Here is a 12,935-nt window from a genome sequence, read left to right on the forward strand (position 1 = left end):
TTCTGCTAAAATTCTGATTCTCAAAGGAGCCAATATTAACTGTTATAAAGTGGCTCCAGTACAACAAGACGGAAATACTGCAAGATAAAAAATTTCTAATTTACTGTTTATCACTTTCTTAATCTTTACAGGATAATTATAAGCCAGTGGAATTACCATTTTTATTCCTAATAATTATGAATCCCCATAATAAAGCTATTATATGGAAGTTTTTATATACATTGCATACATTTTATAGGTTTCTTGTGCTCATTTTATTAACTAAAATGTTCTAGTCTATATGTCTAGTTTCTCCAACATGTACAGAAATTTTGTTTCTTGTTTGTATAAATATGCCTGATTTTATTATAAAAATCTTCATTGTAGGGAGTAGAGATGCATATCATGGCCTTTAAAATATTGTAATGAAGGCAAATGTATATTTTCCCTTGGTTTACTGCTTAAAAGTTTGTTTACAGAATTTTCTTTGGTGCTTTAATGATGCTGTATAAAATGTCACGAGTGGAAAGCATCATTTTATAGTAGCAATAAAGACTTCATTTAGGAAAGATGTTTTGAGAGAACACACTAAAGTACATTTGCCCCTACTAGATAAGATTTTCACAATGAAGCATACGTTCTCTTTGATTTTAATTTTATTCTTGTTAAAAAATTGATCTAAGTATAGAAGACATATGAAGTCTTACTATCATATGCTATTTGTAGCCATAACTTAAAACATATCTCCTTAATCACAAACATTTTACCCTAGATGATAAAAATGAAACTTGAAATAAACAGGGAAAAAAATTTAAAGCCAGAGTTATGCATATTTTAGGTGATGAGTAGTGTCATTTTTTTTTTTGAAAGTGTCTAAAAATATACTTCAGGTAGGCCTTGAACTCACTACACACCCCACACTAGCTTAACCACGTGGCAATACTCCTGCCTCACCCTCCCACATACTAGGATTGTAGGTGTGCATCACTACATCTGGAAGGTAGTATCTTTTTAAGGTCTCAAGCATTAAACCATCAGTTATAAAAGTAATGATAATACAAGGTAGTGATAAAGTACATATGATTAGAAGAACTGGAGAAATTCTTTAAAAAGCATTTTCCATAAAATTGTATTTTGTTTTCACTTAGGAATTAAAGTATCAATGTTTAGATAACTGCAAATCAGTACAGGACTCTGTAATACCAGATGAACTTTTTAAATATAGGCTCCTTTAAAATTATTATGCTAGTAATACAGTGAGAAAAACTGATCTCCGGTGGGTGACCTCCAAACAATACAGGGAACTTCCAAATGACATAGGGGAAAAATGATCTCCTGACTTGACCTGCAGGAGTTCGTGTTTTCTAAAACCAAAGAATGAATTTTAGGAACAAATGGAGGTTATGAGCAGAATATATTTATTGAGAGAAAGAAAGCTCCTGTCAGAGAGAGGGACAGGAGAGGGGCCCAAGCGGGTTCTTCCCCGGAAACCTGTCTCTTCCAAAGGACTTTTATAGTGTAAAACCATGTGGGGCTAAGGTGGAGAAAGGGGGAACTTGCTTAGGTGGATGTGGGGTGGGACAAAGCTATGGTCAACCAATGGGATTACAAGCATCATTGCTCAGGTACAATTGACTAAGTCCAAGACTAAATGGGGAAGCCAGTCACATAGCAAGGGTGCATGAATGTAAAACAGGACCTTATCTGGTAGCCATCAAATAAGGATTCTTTCTGGCTTTCTCAGGGTAATGATCAATCCGGGATGCTAATCTTTAGGGAGGTTAGCATTTGTTTGGTCTCTGGCTCACAGCAGGAGCAACCGTCCCTCCCACAGTTGTAAGGCATCTCCTCTTCACTGTTATCTCCTTTGAGAGTCTGGCCCTGTCTGACTGCCTATAATATTTCTATTTAATTTGGCTGCCTGAAACACTACAGGGCTGGGGAGATAGTTCTGTGGAGTAAGTACTTGCCTGGCAAGCCCAAGGTCCTGAGTTCAATCCCTGATACTACAAAAAAATAAAATAAAATTATTATGCTTATTATAATTCTATTTGAAAGGCTTTTAGATAATAAAGGTTTGAATTACTAAAAGACTATAAAATCAATTTAATATCACAAACAGGCCAAAATTATATTGCTGTATGAGTAACCATGCATGTACAGAAGTTTCTTTGATGATCAAGTTTGAGGTTCACCTGATGTTAAGCGAACTATTTTCTATGACTTACTCTAATCAGGTTTTCTTTCAAGCTGTTTCTTTCATAGAAGGGCCATGAAAATAAAGTAGTGACATAATAGGAGAAAACAGAATAAGGACATGGTAGGAGGTATGGGATCAGTTTGGTCATTTTAGACAGAAGTTACTAAGGTTTTCTGAATTAATTATTAGATTGTAGTCTTTTAGATACTGTGTTAAGTGGGCCTAAGGAGAGTCACATGGGGAGAGGACACTCTCTCAGGCTTTCACAGAGAGCACATTGGCCAAGCATTGGCGGTGACTCATCCACATGGCTGCACTGATAAAGGTTCTACAATCTGAGGTACAGGATCTCAGGATAAATCCTGAGGGCATTTCACTGACCTTCTCAGACCAAAAAGCTACAACTCTTGTTGCATAGGTCCTGCTTTACCTTGGTCTTAACCACCCAGCAGAAAAGTATGAAGACGAAATTATAAGAAATAAAGCCATGCTGTTAAGTTGAGCTGTGGGGGACTCAGGTCAATAATTTCTGACATTGCCAGTTAAACAGAAGACCCAATGCTATTATGGGCTACTGGACTCTTTTGGAATATTTTGTTGAGTTTACACACCTATAATATTCAATAATGGAGCTTAGAAAAAATGGGGTATACAGATGAATGTCCATTTTATATCTGTGTATTCAAGGTGGTTGGGATGGATATATAGTTACATTCTGTTAATGAATAGAATGATTTGTTCTAATGGTGTTTGTAAATAGGATCACAAGTCCACATCTTGTACAGCAATTAACCACTAAGAAGAATATATGCAGTGTATTATTTGTTGAAAAAAAATAACGAATGAGCAGCAGAGTTCTGTAAAAAAAAAAATAAATTAAAAAAATAAATAATGGAAAAAAAAAAGATACTGTGTTAAGCTCTGGGTTATATTATTTCCTAAAAGACAATGCTTAAATATAAAGCATTAATATATTCTTTCTGTTAATATGTCAGAATTTTGTAAACTAAAAATTTACTGGTGTACTGGATTTTGAGCAAAAGCAAAGAATAAACACTATCTTTTCAGAAATATTAGGGATAAAAGTTTCTCTGAGACAGTTTGCCCATTGAGGTTATTAGCTTTCTGACTTAGAAATGCAATATGCTTTGTGCTCAAGAAGAATTGGAGGAAAGTCAGATAAAATTCTAATTTAAATACATAGACAACAGTCTTGTTTATAGTGTAAAATTCTTTATATTTTGTACAAAAAGTAATTCTTTTGGTAAAATGAACCATTTACAGTTTGTTTTTGTACTCTTAAAGGATTTTTCTTTAAATGTTTGTCTTAGTTTTAGTCTGATCTTTTGTACTTTTCTTCAGAAGAAATTAAAGGTTACAGTTGCATAAAGTGGGTTTTTATCCTAAATGGTTTGTAAACAAATTATAAACTTAAAAAAACAAACAAACAAACAAACAAAAAAACCACAATGAGACTGAAACAAGACTAAAAACCAGCAGAGAAAACATTAATTCCTATAGCTCGGTGTCCAGAACCTAAGGACAAGTTGTAGGAAGATGTGAACTCTAAAGAGTTGCCTATTGTAGTCCTCATGGCCTCTTTCTTGGGGTTCAAGAAACTGGAGACCAATGTCCAAAGCTAATGGCAAAGACCTTTCCTCAAAAAATTTAACACTTCCTTCTTTCCCTTTTCATTCTGTCCAGCCTACAAACCAAATGGTTGATGGCCCCTTATTCCTTGTAGATGATTCCCCCTGTGTTTGCTGGCCTACATTTCAAGCATCCACATACACCCAGAACTTTACTAATCTGCTAGGCTGTTCTTACTCAAGTCGAGTTGACACTTCACACTTAATGGTCACACTTACCAAGTAACATGTGATCTCCAAATGATGTCAAGTAAATTGAATGAAATATTTCTTCAAGATGTAATAAGGGTCCCATTTTCTCAGTCCTCTCAATGACTTAATGTTTTCAAGTCTTTGAAAAAATGGATCCAAGCTTGGACTTGCCTCCCTCCAAAGGAGGGAGAACTGTAAGAGTCACCATGTCAGAAGAAATACTCACCTCCACCCCTGGTCATGGTAACAAGGGTATCTGGGAAGCACATGCTCTAAGTCATAAGATGGTTCCTATACAACCCTGTTTCCAACCCCAGCAGCCTGTGTGACCTCTGTCGCTGACCCTGTAAATCTCAGTTTTTTTGGTGAGTAAATGGCCATGAAAGTTCTTTAAAAACTAAAGATGTGGTAAGGACAAAATTAGATAACACAAGAAACAAAGAACTTCAAAACTGTGTTGGCCAGGGTTCCCTCATGGTAGTAGCCAATGAGTACTTATTGATTGAAAAGTTCATGTAAATGAAAACTATTATTGATAAACACTTGAACATCATTTATAAATGAAGCACTACACCTCAAGCTCAGGACAAGAAAAAGAAGCAGAGAAGAGAGGAGGAGAAACGAGACACCATTCCCATAGTATGAAAAGGGTTACAATCTAATTAAAGAACAGAATTGGAGGAAAGAAGCGATGTAATGATGGCAGGCAACATCTATCGAGAAATTACTATGTGTCAGGCATGATTACAGCATCATTTAATCCTCTCAACAATTCTGTAAAATAGTAATAATATTGTCTTTTGTCTCATCTTACAGATGAGGAAACTGAAGTACCAAGTTGAGTAGCTTCCCTGCGATATTCATTAGTGTCAGAGCAAAAACATAGGCCACAGTTCTGCACCCTTAATACTGCTGGTAGAATAGAAAAGAAAGGAGAATCCTGAGCTTGGAGTAGGAAGGCCTCATTTTGAATCATCCATATGGTTTATGTAGTGATAGAAAAATGATTCCATTCTTCAAATTCAGAGTCTCCTCATCTGCAAAACAGGTTAGCATGATCCTCTGTACAGTTTATTATAATGACAAAATAAGTTGAAAGTGAATTAAGTTTTTATGGTGCCTGGCATATAATATATATCCAGTAAAGTTCAATGCATTTGAATCTGAATTGATATTACTGTATCTAAACCAGAGTTTCTGTTAATTAAAAATTCCCTGAGCTCTCTTGAACACTAAAATGTAAATCAAATTCTAGCAAAAAGCTAGTCTTAAAGACTTTTGAGAAAATGGCAGAGTGGTGAGCATCAAGGAAAAAGAGATGAAAAGGAGAAGTTAAATTACCATTACTTGTGAATCATATGATATTCCTCATAGAAGACCCCCAAAACTACCAAATTTCAATAACCAAAATCAGTAGCATAGTTGGATACGAAATTAATGCTCAGAAATCAATAGCTGGGTCGGCCAAATAGCTCAGCAGATTAAAGCACCTGCAAGCAGGCGCAGGGGCCAAGGGTTTGATCCTCAGGTCTGCCATGATGGCTCTGCACTGGGGACAAGCTGAGACAGAAATTGAGACTGAGCATGGTGGCACATGCCTGTAATCCCATCACTTGGGAGGCTGTAAACACGAGAATCACTACGAGTCCAATCTGGTAGTGAGACCCTGAACACCCTGTAGATCCTTCCCTAAAATACAGAGGGGAAAAAAATCAATAGCTTTTCTGTGCACAAATAACAACCTCACTTAGAGAGAAATTAGAGAAACAATTTCACAATAACATCCTAAAAAATAAAATATCTCGAAATCAATCTAATGAAGGAAGTAAAAGATCTCTACACTGAAAACCACAGTACTCTGAAAAAAGAGATTAAAGAGGATATCAGAAAATTCATAATAAATAAAACATTTTGAGCACAAACTCCTACAGGTTTATTTACTAATTTTGAATTTTGATGCTTTCTGTAATATATAATTAATGCATATTCATAAAATATACCCAAATATGAAATTTTAACAGGAAGAACAAGAATGAAATAACTTCTGTGACCCCCAAAACTACCAAACAAACAAACAAACAAAAAAACCACCCCAGACTGTAGTACTCATTGGTTAACAAAATGAAAATGTTCTGGAATTAGATAGTAGTGATGGTTTTAGAGCTTGCTAAATAAAATTATTAGTTTATCTTACTAATAATATAATAAAATCTTTTGCTGTCATAAAAAGAATCAATAGTCATATTTTTAGTGAGCACGGTTCAATTAAATATAGTTCTCTCTTTCTGAAAAACCTTAGTTTAGCACAGTGAGCCAAAAGTCAGCTTCTAAGTTTAGCTGGCATGGACTTCTGGATTGGTGGCTGCCACTGCTGTAGAAGGTACCTCACAGAGATCTCAAGGTCCAGATGAAAAAGGACAGTACCAACTGCAGCTCCCAAATCATGATGCTTAATCTTATCTTCTATAATGCAGACATTTCCCCACTGGGCTTCCTGCTGTCAATCAGATATTTTCAGTACTCATTGGTTAACAAAATGAAAATGTTCTGGAATTAGATAGTAGTGATGGTTTTAGAGCTTGCTAAATAAAATAAAAACCCCCTTTTAAAATAAGTTAATCTTCCCTGGCACCATCAACTGCACCAGCCCCGCCCTAGGTGCATTGAGTTGGTTACCCAGCATGGTGGTGCACGCCTGTAATCCCAGCCCTGGGGAGGCTGAAAACAGGAGGTCACTACAAGTCCAAGCTGTGTAGTGAGACCCTGTACCAAACACATGAATAAATAAATAAAAGTAAAAAATAAAACAAACTTTAGAACAAACTTTTTTTTTTGTGGCATTTCTTACAGTCTGGGGTGGTTTTTTGTTTGTTTGTTTGGTTGGTTTTTGTTTTGGTGGAACCAGGGATTGAACTCAGGCCCTTGCACTCGCCACAGAAGCACTTATTCCACTGAGCCATCTCCCCATCCCTAGAACAAACTTTTTAAAAAAGTTATTCAGTTTGAAAAGGGAAATTTCATGAAATGAAAAGGGAAATTTTTATGTACTCTGGGAGATTCTGAGAAGAGACTCAAAGCCCATTTAAAACTGTTATTTCTAAAAATATTACAGGTTAATTTTTCCAACTTTCTTCAATGTGCAGGTGCAAAACATTTTATAGGTGAGGTTCTTAGGGTCGCAAATGCTCAACATCAAAGAAATATTTCTAAACATCAACTCTATTATTCATGATTAAATAACCATCCCTACCAAGAAAACAAAAGTGAATTGTACTTTTTTTCTTTTCAAAACTGATCCTAGACAGCAACTGCTAGCAATCACTTCTCCCCACAAGAAAAGGTCAGCAGCTGTGGAATTCCTGTCCTTCAGTAAAAGGAGAAAACTGTAAGCCCTTGGTGACATGAGAGGTTTTCCAGTTCATTCTCTATTTTGGTATGAAGTACTGCAAAGCTCCTCATCTTCTATTCAGGCTCTGTCAGTTTTTGAAGTTAGATTAATTGCTTCTATGATATCCTGTAGCTCGTTGTGTGGCTGTGGCTTCAACTGCTCTGCAGTAGCAGTCTGACTATGAATGAATTTCTGTGAATGTGAATGAATGAATACAACTCATGAATGATGCTATCTTGGATTCCTATCCCAGCATTCATTTTTAAATCCAGCCAAAATAGCCACTCCATCAAGTGTTATTTCAAGCATTATTCCATAAGAGCATTGTCTCTAGTGGAGGAGTTATTTACAGTTGAAATCACATCTTTTCTGGCATGTTTTCTATAACTGGCTTACAAAAAAGTGATGCTTAATATATTTTCTTATCAAGGTGCAAGTTACATTTGTATTTCATCCAGCTTTATAGCAAGCACTTCTTGGTTTATTTCTATACTCAGTTCTTTGAGGGTTTTTTTTCTGCATCTACAAGCAACATTTGTTAGCCAAGGATGAATATTAATTTCATTCTATCTTTCAAAAAGGATTTATTAGGTACTTGGTATGAATCAGCCACTCTTTTAGGGACTGAGAAAGTCATGAACAAACTTAAAAGTTTTCATTCAGGTTTGTTCTTAAAAGAGAGGACAAATCAATTTTTAGAATCAGATACAGTCATCCCTTGGTGTTATGGCTTATATTTAATGTCCCCCCACAGTCTCATGTGCTCACAGCTGTTACTTTGGGCAAGTGGCTGGATGATAGGTGTGTGAGACTGGCTTGTGGATATGCGATAGCTGGATGATGGGATTGCTGAGAAAGGAAGCCCAACCCTGGGCACTGGTGGCAGCAACTACTAGGCTGTCATGACCAGAATAAGAAGAAAAGAAGAACGGCAGGCTTGCTGCTTATTGCTTCCAGCCTGCTCTTCCATGAGCTGCTTCTCCTCTGCCAGAGTTTCCTGCCTTGGAACCAGCAAATTACGGATTGAAACCTCTACAAACAGGAAGCTGAGCTTAATCCGTTCTCCTTTCGCTGGTAGGTGTGAGGTACTTTGTCCCAGAAATAAAAGAGTAACTAAGAAACTCAGTGTCCAGTGGAGACTGGCTCCAGGACATCAAACCGTGAATGCTCATTTGCTATATAAAAGAGGGATAGTATGTAAAATCAAATGAATATAAAATGGAATCATATCTGCCTATAACCTAGACACATTTTCCTATATAATTTAAATCATCTTTAGATTCTTTATAATACCTAATGCAATATAAATGCTATGGAAATAGTTGTTAGACTATTGCTTAAGAGAATAATAACCAAGAATTAACCCTTTTTTTTTTCATTTTATGTATTTGGTACAGTGTCTCACTATGCAGTTTGGACTCATAGTGATCCTTCTTTTTTCAGCCTCCCCAGCGCTGGGATTATAGGCATACACCAGCACGCCTGCACGCATTTGCTGGCTCAAGATACCCCAGGGGCAGGGCCAATGTGACATGCAGGACTGGAGATTGAACTGCCAAAGCAATTTGCCAAATAGTCTGCTGAGCTATCTCTCACCAACCCAAGTATTATATCTACACATGTTCACTATAGACACAATTTATTTTTCTGAATATTTTTGTTCTGTGGTTATTTGGAGCCACAAATATGAAACCACCAGATATGGAGGATTGACTTTATATGTTAGGGATGAGTGCTTCAAAGAAATTCAACAAGCTACAGAAACAAAGAGTGATCGAGCCAACTATTATAGGCAGCAAGGAAGACCTCTGAGTTGGATTATGTTTATTTTGAGATTACCTTGTGATTTGAGAGAGCAGCATAGGAAAGGCTCTGAGGCTGGAGCTGGTGGGAGTGGCTGAGTCACAGGGAGGCCAGTGTGCCTCTTGGCAGGGTGATGGGAGGGACGAGGTAGGACCAGAAGTCAGAGGACAGCCCCAAAAGATCAAAAGATTACAAGCCTTAAGAGGAGTAGAACAAGGATGGAGAATTTTATTCTGAGCAGATTTGAAGCCATTGGAAGGTACTCAGCAGAACATGGCATGATCTGACATAGATTAGAAAAGATTTCTCTGGCCCCATGGAGACTAGACAACATCATCCAAGGATTCAGAGGACAAATTTCAATTGTTCAGACCACAGATGAACTCAAATAGTAACAGTAAGAAGGCAGCCAAAGAGGCTGGACATATTTTGATACAGAGCCTGTGGGATTTGCTGACAGATTAGAATATAGAATATGAGAGAAAGGAGACAAAGTACTGCCTGGTTTCTAACCCTAAGCAGTTTAGGACCATTGTGGGCATTTATGAGGTAGAGAAGACTGGAAAAGTTCTTCAGAGACAAAGATCCAGAACTGTCCAATTGTGTTAATATGGAGAAGACTAGATAGCCAAGGGTGGAGTGTCAAGAAAGCAGCCACTTGTAAGGGTCTGCAGTTACAGGGATGATAGGCATTTATCACACATTATTTCTTTGGTTTTCCATACATTATTTTACATGTTTGAGAGACATTGAACCCTGAAACTACATGCTAAACTACCTTTTAATTTTTTATTTATTAGGTGTTTGTTTACTTGGTTATTAAAGATAGAGTCTTATGAAGTTGCTGAGTCATCCAAACTGGGCTCAAACTTGCAGTCCTCCTACCTCAGCTTCCCGGTGCTCAGGTAAGAGTGTGGGCTGCCACACCTGGCTATTTCACATATGTTTATTACAGTAAATAGAACAAGTATTCTCCTCAAAACATACCACCTTTTTTCACTACTAAATAAGACACCTCAGAGGGAAATATTAAGCATTTTCCATTACACTTATTAACACTTTAAAGATACTGCTTTTAATAGTATGTGATTTTAGGGGCCAGGGAGATGGCTCAGTAGAATAAGTGCTTGCCTGGCAAGTGCAAGAGCCTGAGTTCAATCCCCGGTTCCACAAAAAAAAAAATAGTATGTGATTTTAGATCAGTGAAAATGATAGCCGAGCTCTTCATTGTCTTTTTCAAATCATGATGGCATCATAGTTTTATTAGTTAATATCTCATAATACAGATAAGGCCGTTGTTAGTGAGTATGCATTTGCATATGTACAACTACTTAGAAACTTTACTGAAAAATGAGAGCTTCACGGAGCAAAACTGCCACTAGAGTACTCATCCTTCTTCCCTTCCATTTGCTTATCATTATCATCCATCCACCATCTCTTTGCAGAGATTTTCATAAGCTACATGTTCATTTTGAGGTAAATAGTTTAGATAAGACCGGACAACATCATCTATAAATCCATTTTACCTGACAGAGGTAAACTGTCATCCCTCGCTCTCTGTGGTCTTCTCAGTAAAATTGGCTATTCACAGTGGATTAAGAACCTGGACCTTTTTCCTTGGGAAAATTTTACACCAAATATAAAAACTGAGAGAAATTTATTTAGAAATTAAGTTAACTTTATTTTACATTCAATCTAAAGATGAATATTTGGAGTTTTACCCAGCAGCAAATTAAACAGTGTTCCCTTCTTGGAGAAAATGAAACATTTTTTTATTATACTATGAGACAAATGTAGGATATAAGAAATATAGACAGAAAGGAAACAAAGAAAATCATTGCTAAAAATTGTACTTTAAGAAGATTGCAACTTCTGGAAGCCACTCAAAGTTACCAAGGAGTGGCATTCCCCTGATCAAATTTAGGTTCCTTTCTTCTAGACCTGTCACGCCCAAACTTCCCCAGTAGTACTTGAAGTCCATAAATGGACTTAATTAAGGTGTATTAGTCAGGGTTTTACTAGAGGAACATACATAATACAAGGAACAGGTATAACACAAGATGTGCCAGTCATAGAGTCAGATTAGGAAGTGAGCCGAGAGTGCCTGCACACTACCGACTGCAGGAGTCAGTCCCAAGGTTTTATGCTCCCTGCAGTGTTCCATCTCTAATGGTCTCTAACAGTCAGCCATTAGGGCTGCAGTGGAAGACTGAAGGATCTGAAGCTGAAGGATCCAGTCTGGAGGCTGAAGAGTCTGCTGGAAGCCAAGCTGACTGCAAAGACTGAAGTTCGTCCAAGGAAGCAGAATGCTGACTTCTTCCTCAACCCCTTTTTGCGCTAAGTTACTCTGGGGCAGGACTCTCACAGCCAAGTGTGGCACTGCCAGGCATGCAGCCAAATTGACACAATGTATCGACCACTACAATCCATGGCACTTTGGGGATCCAGGGGTGGAATGTTATGGTTTGTGTCTAGTTGTCCCCCCAAAGCCTCACGTAAGTTGTGGAATAGATGCAGCTGGAGGAGCAAAGGATGGCTTGAGAGGCAGGGCCAGAGGAACAGGGCGGGGTCCGAAGGGCGCATGGCCAGAGAAGCATGAACTGTTAAACTGGGCAATCTGCGCTTTCTCAGAGATGTGGAGAGGGTCATCCTAGACAAGGCAGCATCCCGGCCTCTCCTCCAGTGTCTTGAAACCTCCAGTAACTGCGAGCTAAATAAACCTTTCCTTCCTTCATTTTAAGTCAGTTATTTGTCCCAGCAACAAGAGAAGAGTAACTAATACAGAATGTAAAGGGCAGGAACCTGATCCTAAGATAAAGGAACAGACTGAAAGAGTACAAAGAATGTTTAAATTGCTTATCTTTAAAAAAAAAAAATATTAAGCCATAGCTATAAAATTGACTAGTAGGAGAGCTTTGATGAGCGTCCCAGGAAGGGAAAGACTTTATACACTGTACTTCCCCCACTGTCACAGGAGCAAAGCTGAGTCCTGGGGAAATGCAGAAGCTTTGAAAATGACAAAATGAAGTAGCAAATTGCAATCTCAGACCTCCACCCCACCCAGAACAAGTCCAGAACAGTCCAACGTGGGAGTCACACACCTGAAATTTCTGAAATGATAGCAACTGAAGTAAAGAAACAACTACAGGGGCCAGGGAGATGGCTCAGTAAAATAAGTGCTTACCTGGCAAGTGCAAGGGCCTGAGTTCCATCCCTGGTTCTGCAAAAAAAAAAAGAAAGAAAGAATGAAAGAAAGAAAAGAAAAGAAAAACAGCTGGCTATAGAAGAAATCAGGTCAGAAAACATCTTCCAAGTAAATAAAGGAATGACAGCCATAATGAAAAAATTTCTTAGCATATCAAAAGAAGACCTAGATTTTAAAAAGAAGAGCACAGAAAAATTATGGGAAACATGAATGAACAATATAGGAAAGAATTAAATGCATGAAACAGATTCAAAGACATATCCAAGAAATTAAAAATTCCATTGAAATCTGGCAAGCCACTTGATCAAAACTGAAGATAGACTTTCAGACCTTGAAAGCAGCACTTCAGCTAACAATCACAAAAGGAAAGATCTTTTTAAAATAAGGGACAGCCTGCTCAGGGGGCCCCCCTCCTGTCCCTCTCTTGGACAGGAGTCTTCTTTTCCTCAATAAATATATTCTGTTCATTAAAAAAAATAAAAATAAATAATAATAATAATAATAATAATAATGAAAAAA

At 37.4% G+C, this 12,935-nt stretch overlaps 1 long non-coding RNA gene across 1 annotated transcript in view; it reads left to right on the top strand.

Moving 5' to 3' along the window:
• The first annotated feature begins 1,145 nt into the window (after window positions 1-1,145).
• The window catches only part of LOC111812369, a 14,934-nt gene continuing 3,144 nt past the window's right edge, over window positions 1,146-12,935 (top strand). The window contains exons 1-2 of the long non-coding RNA XR_002817879.1: window positions 1,146-1,227; window positions 1,756-1,759. This is a non-coding gene — a long non-coding RNA (uncharacterized LOC111812369). The remainder of the gene's footprint in view (window positions 1,228-1,755; window positions 1,760-12,935) is intronic.

The sequence above is a fragment of the Octodon degus genome, unplaced genomic scaffold, assembly GCF_000260255.1.
Source record: "Octodon degus isolate 3935 unplaced genomic scaffold, OctDeg1.0 scaffold00122, whole genome shotgun sequence".
NCBI lineage: Eukaryota > Metazoa > Chordata > Mammalia > Rodentia > Octodontidae > Octodon > Octodon degus.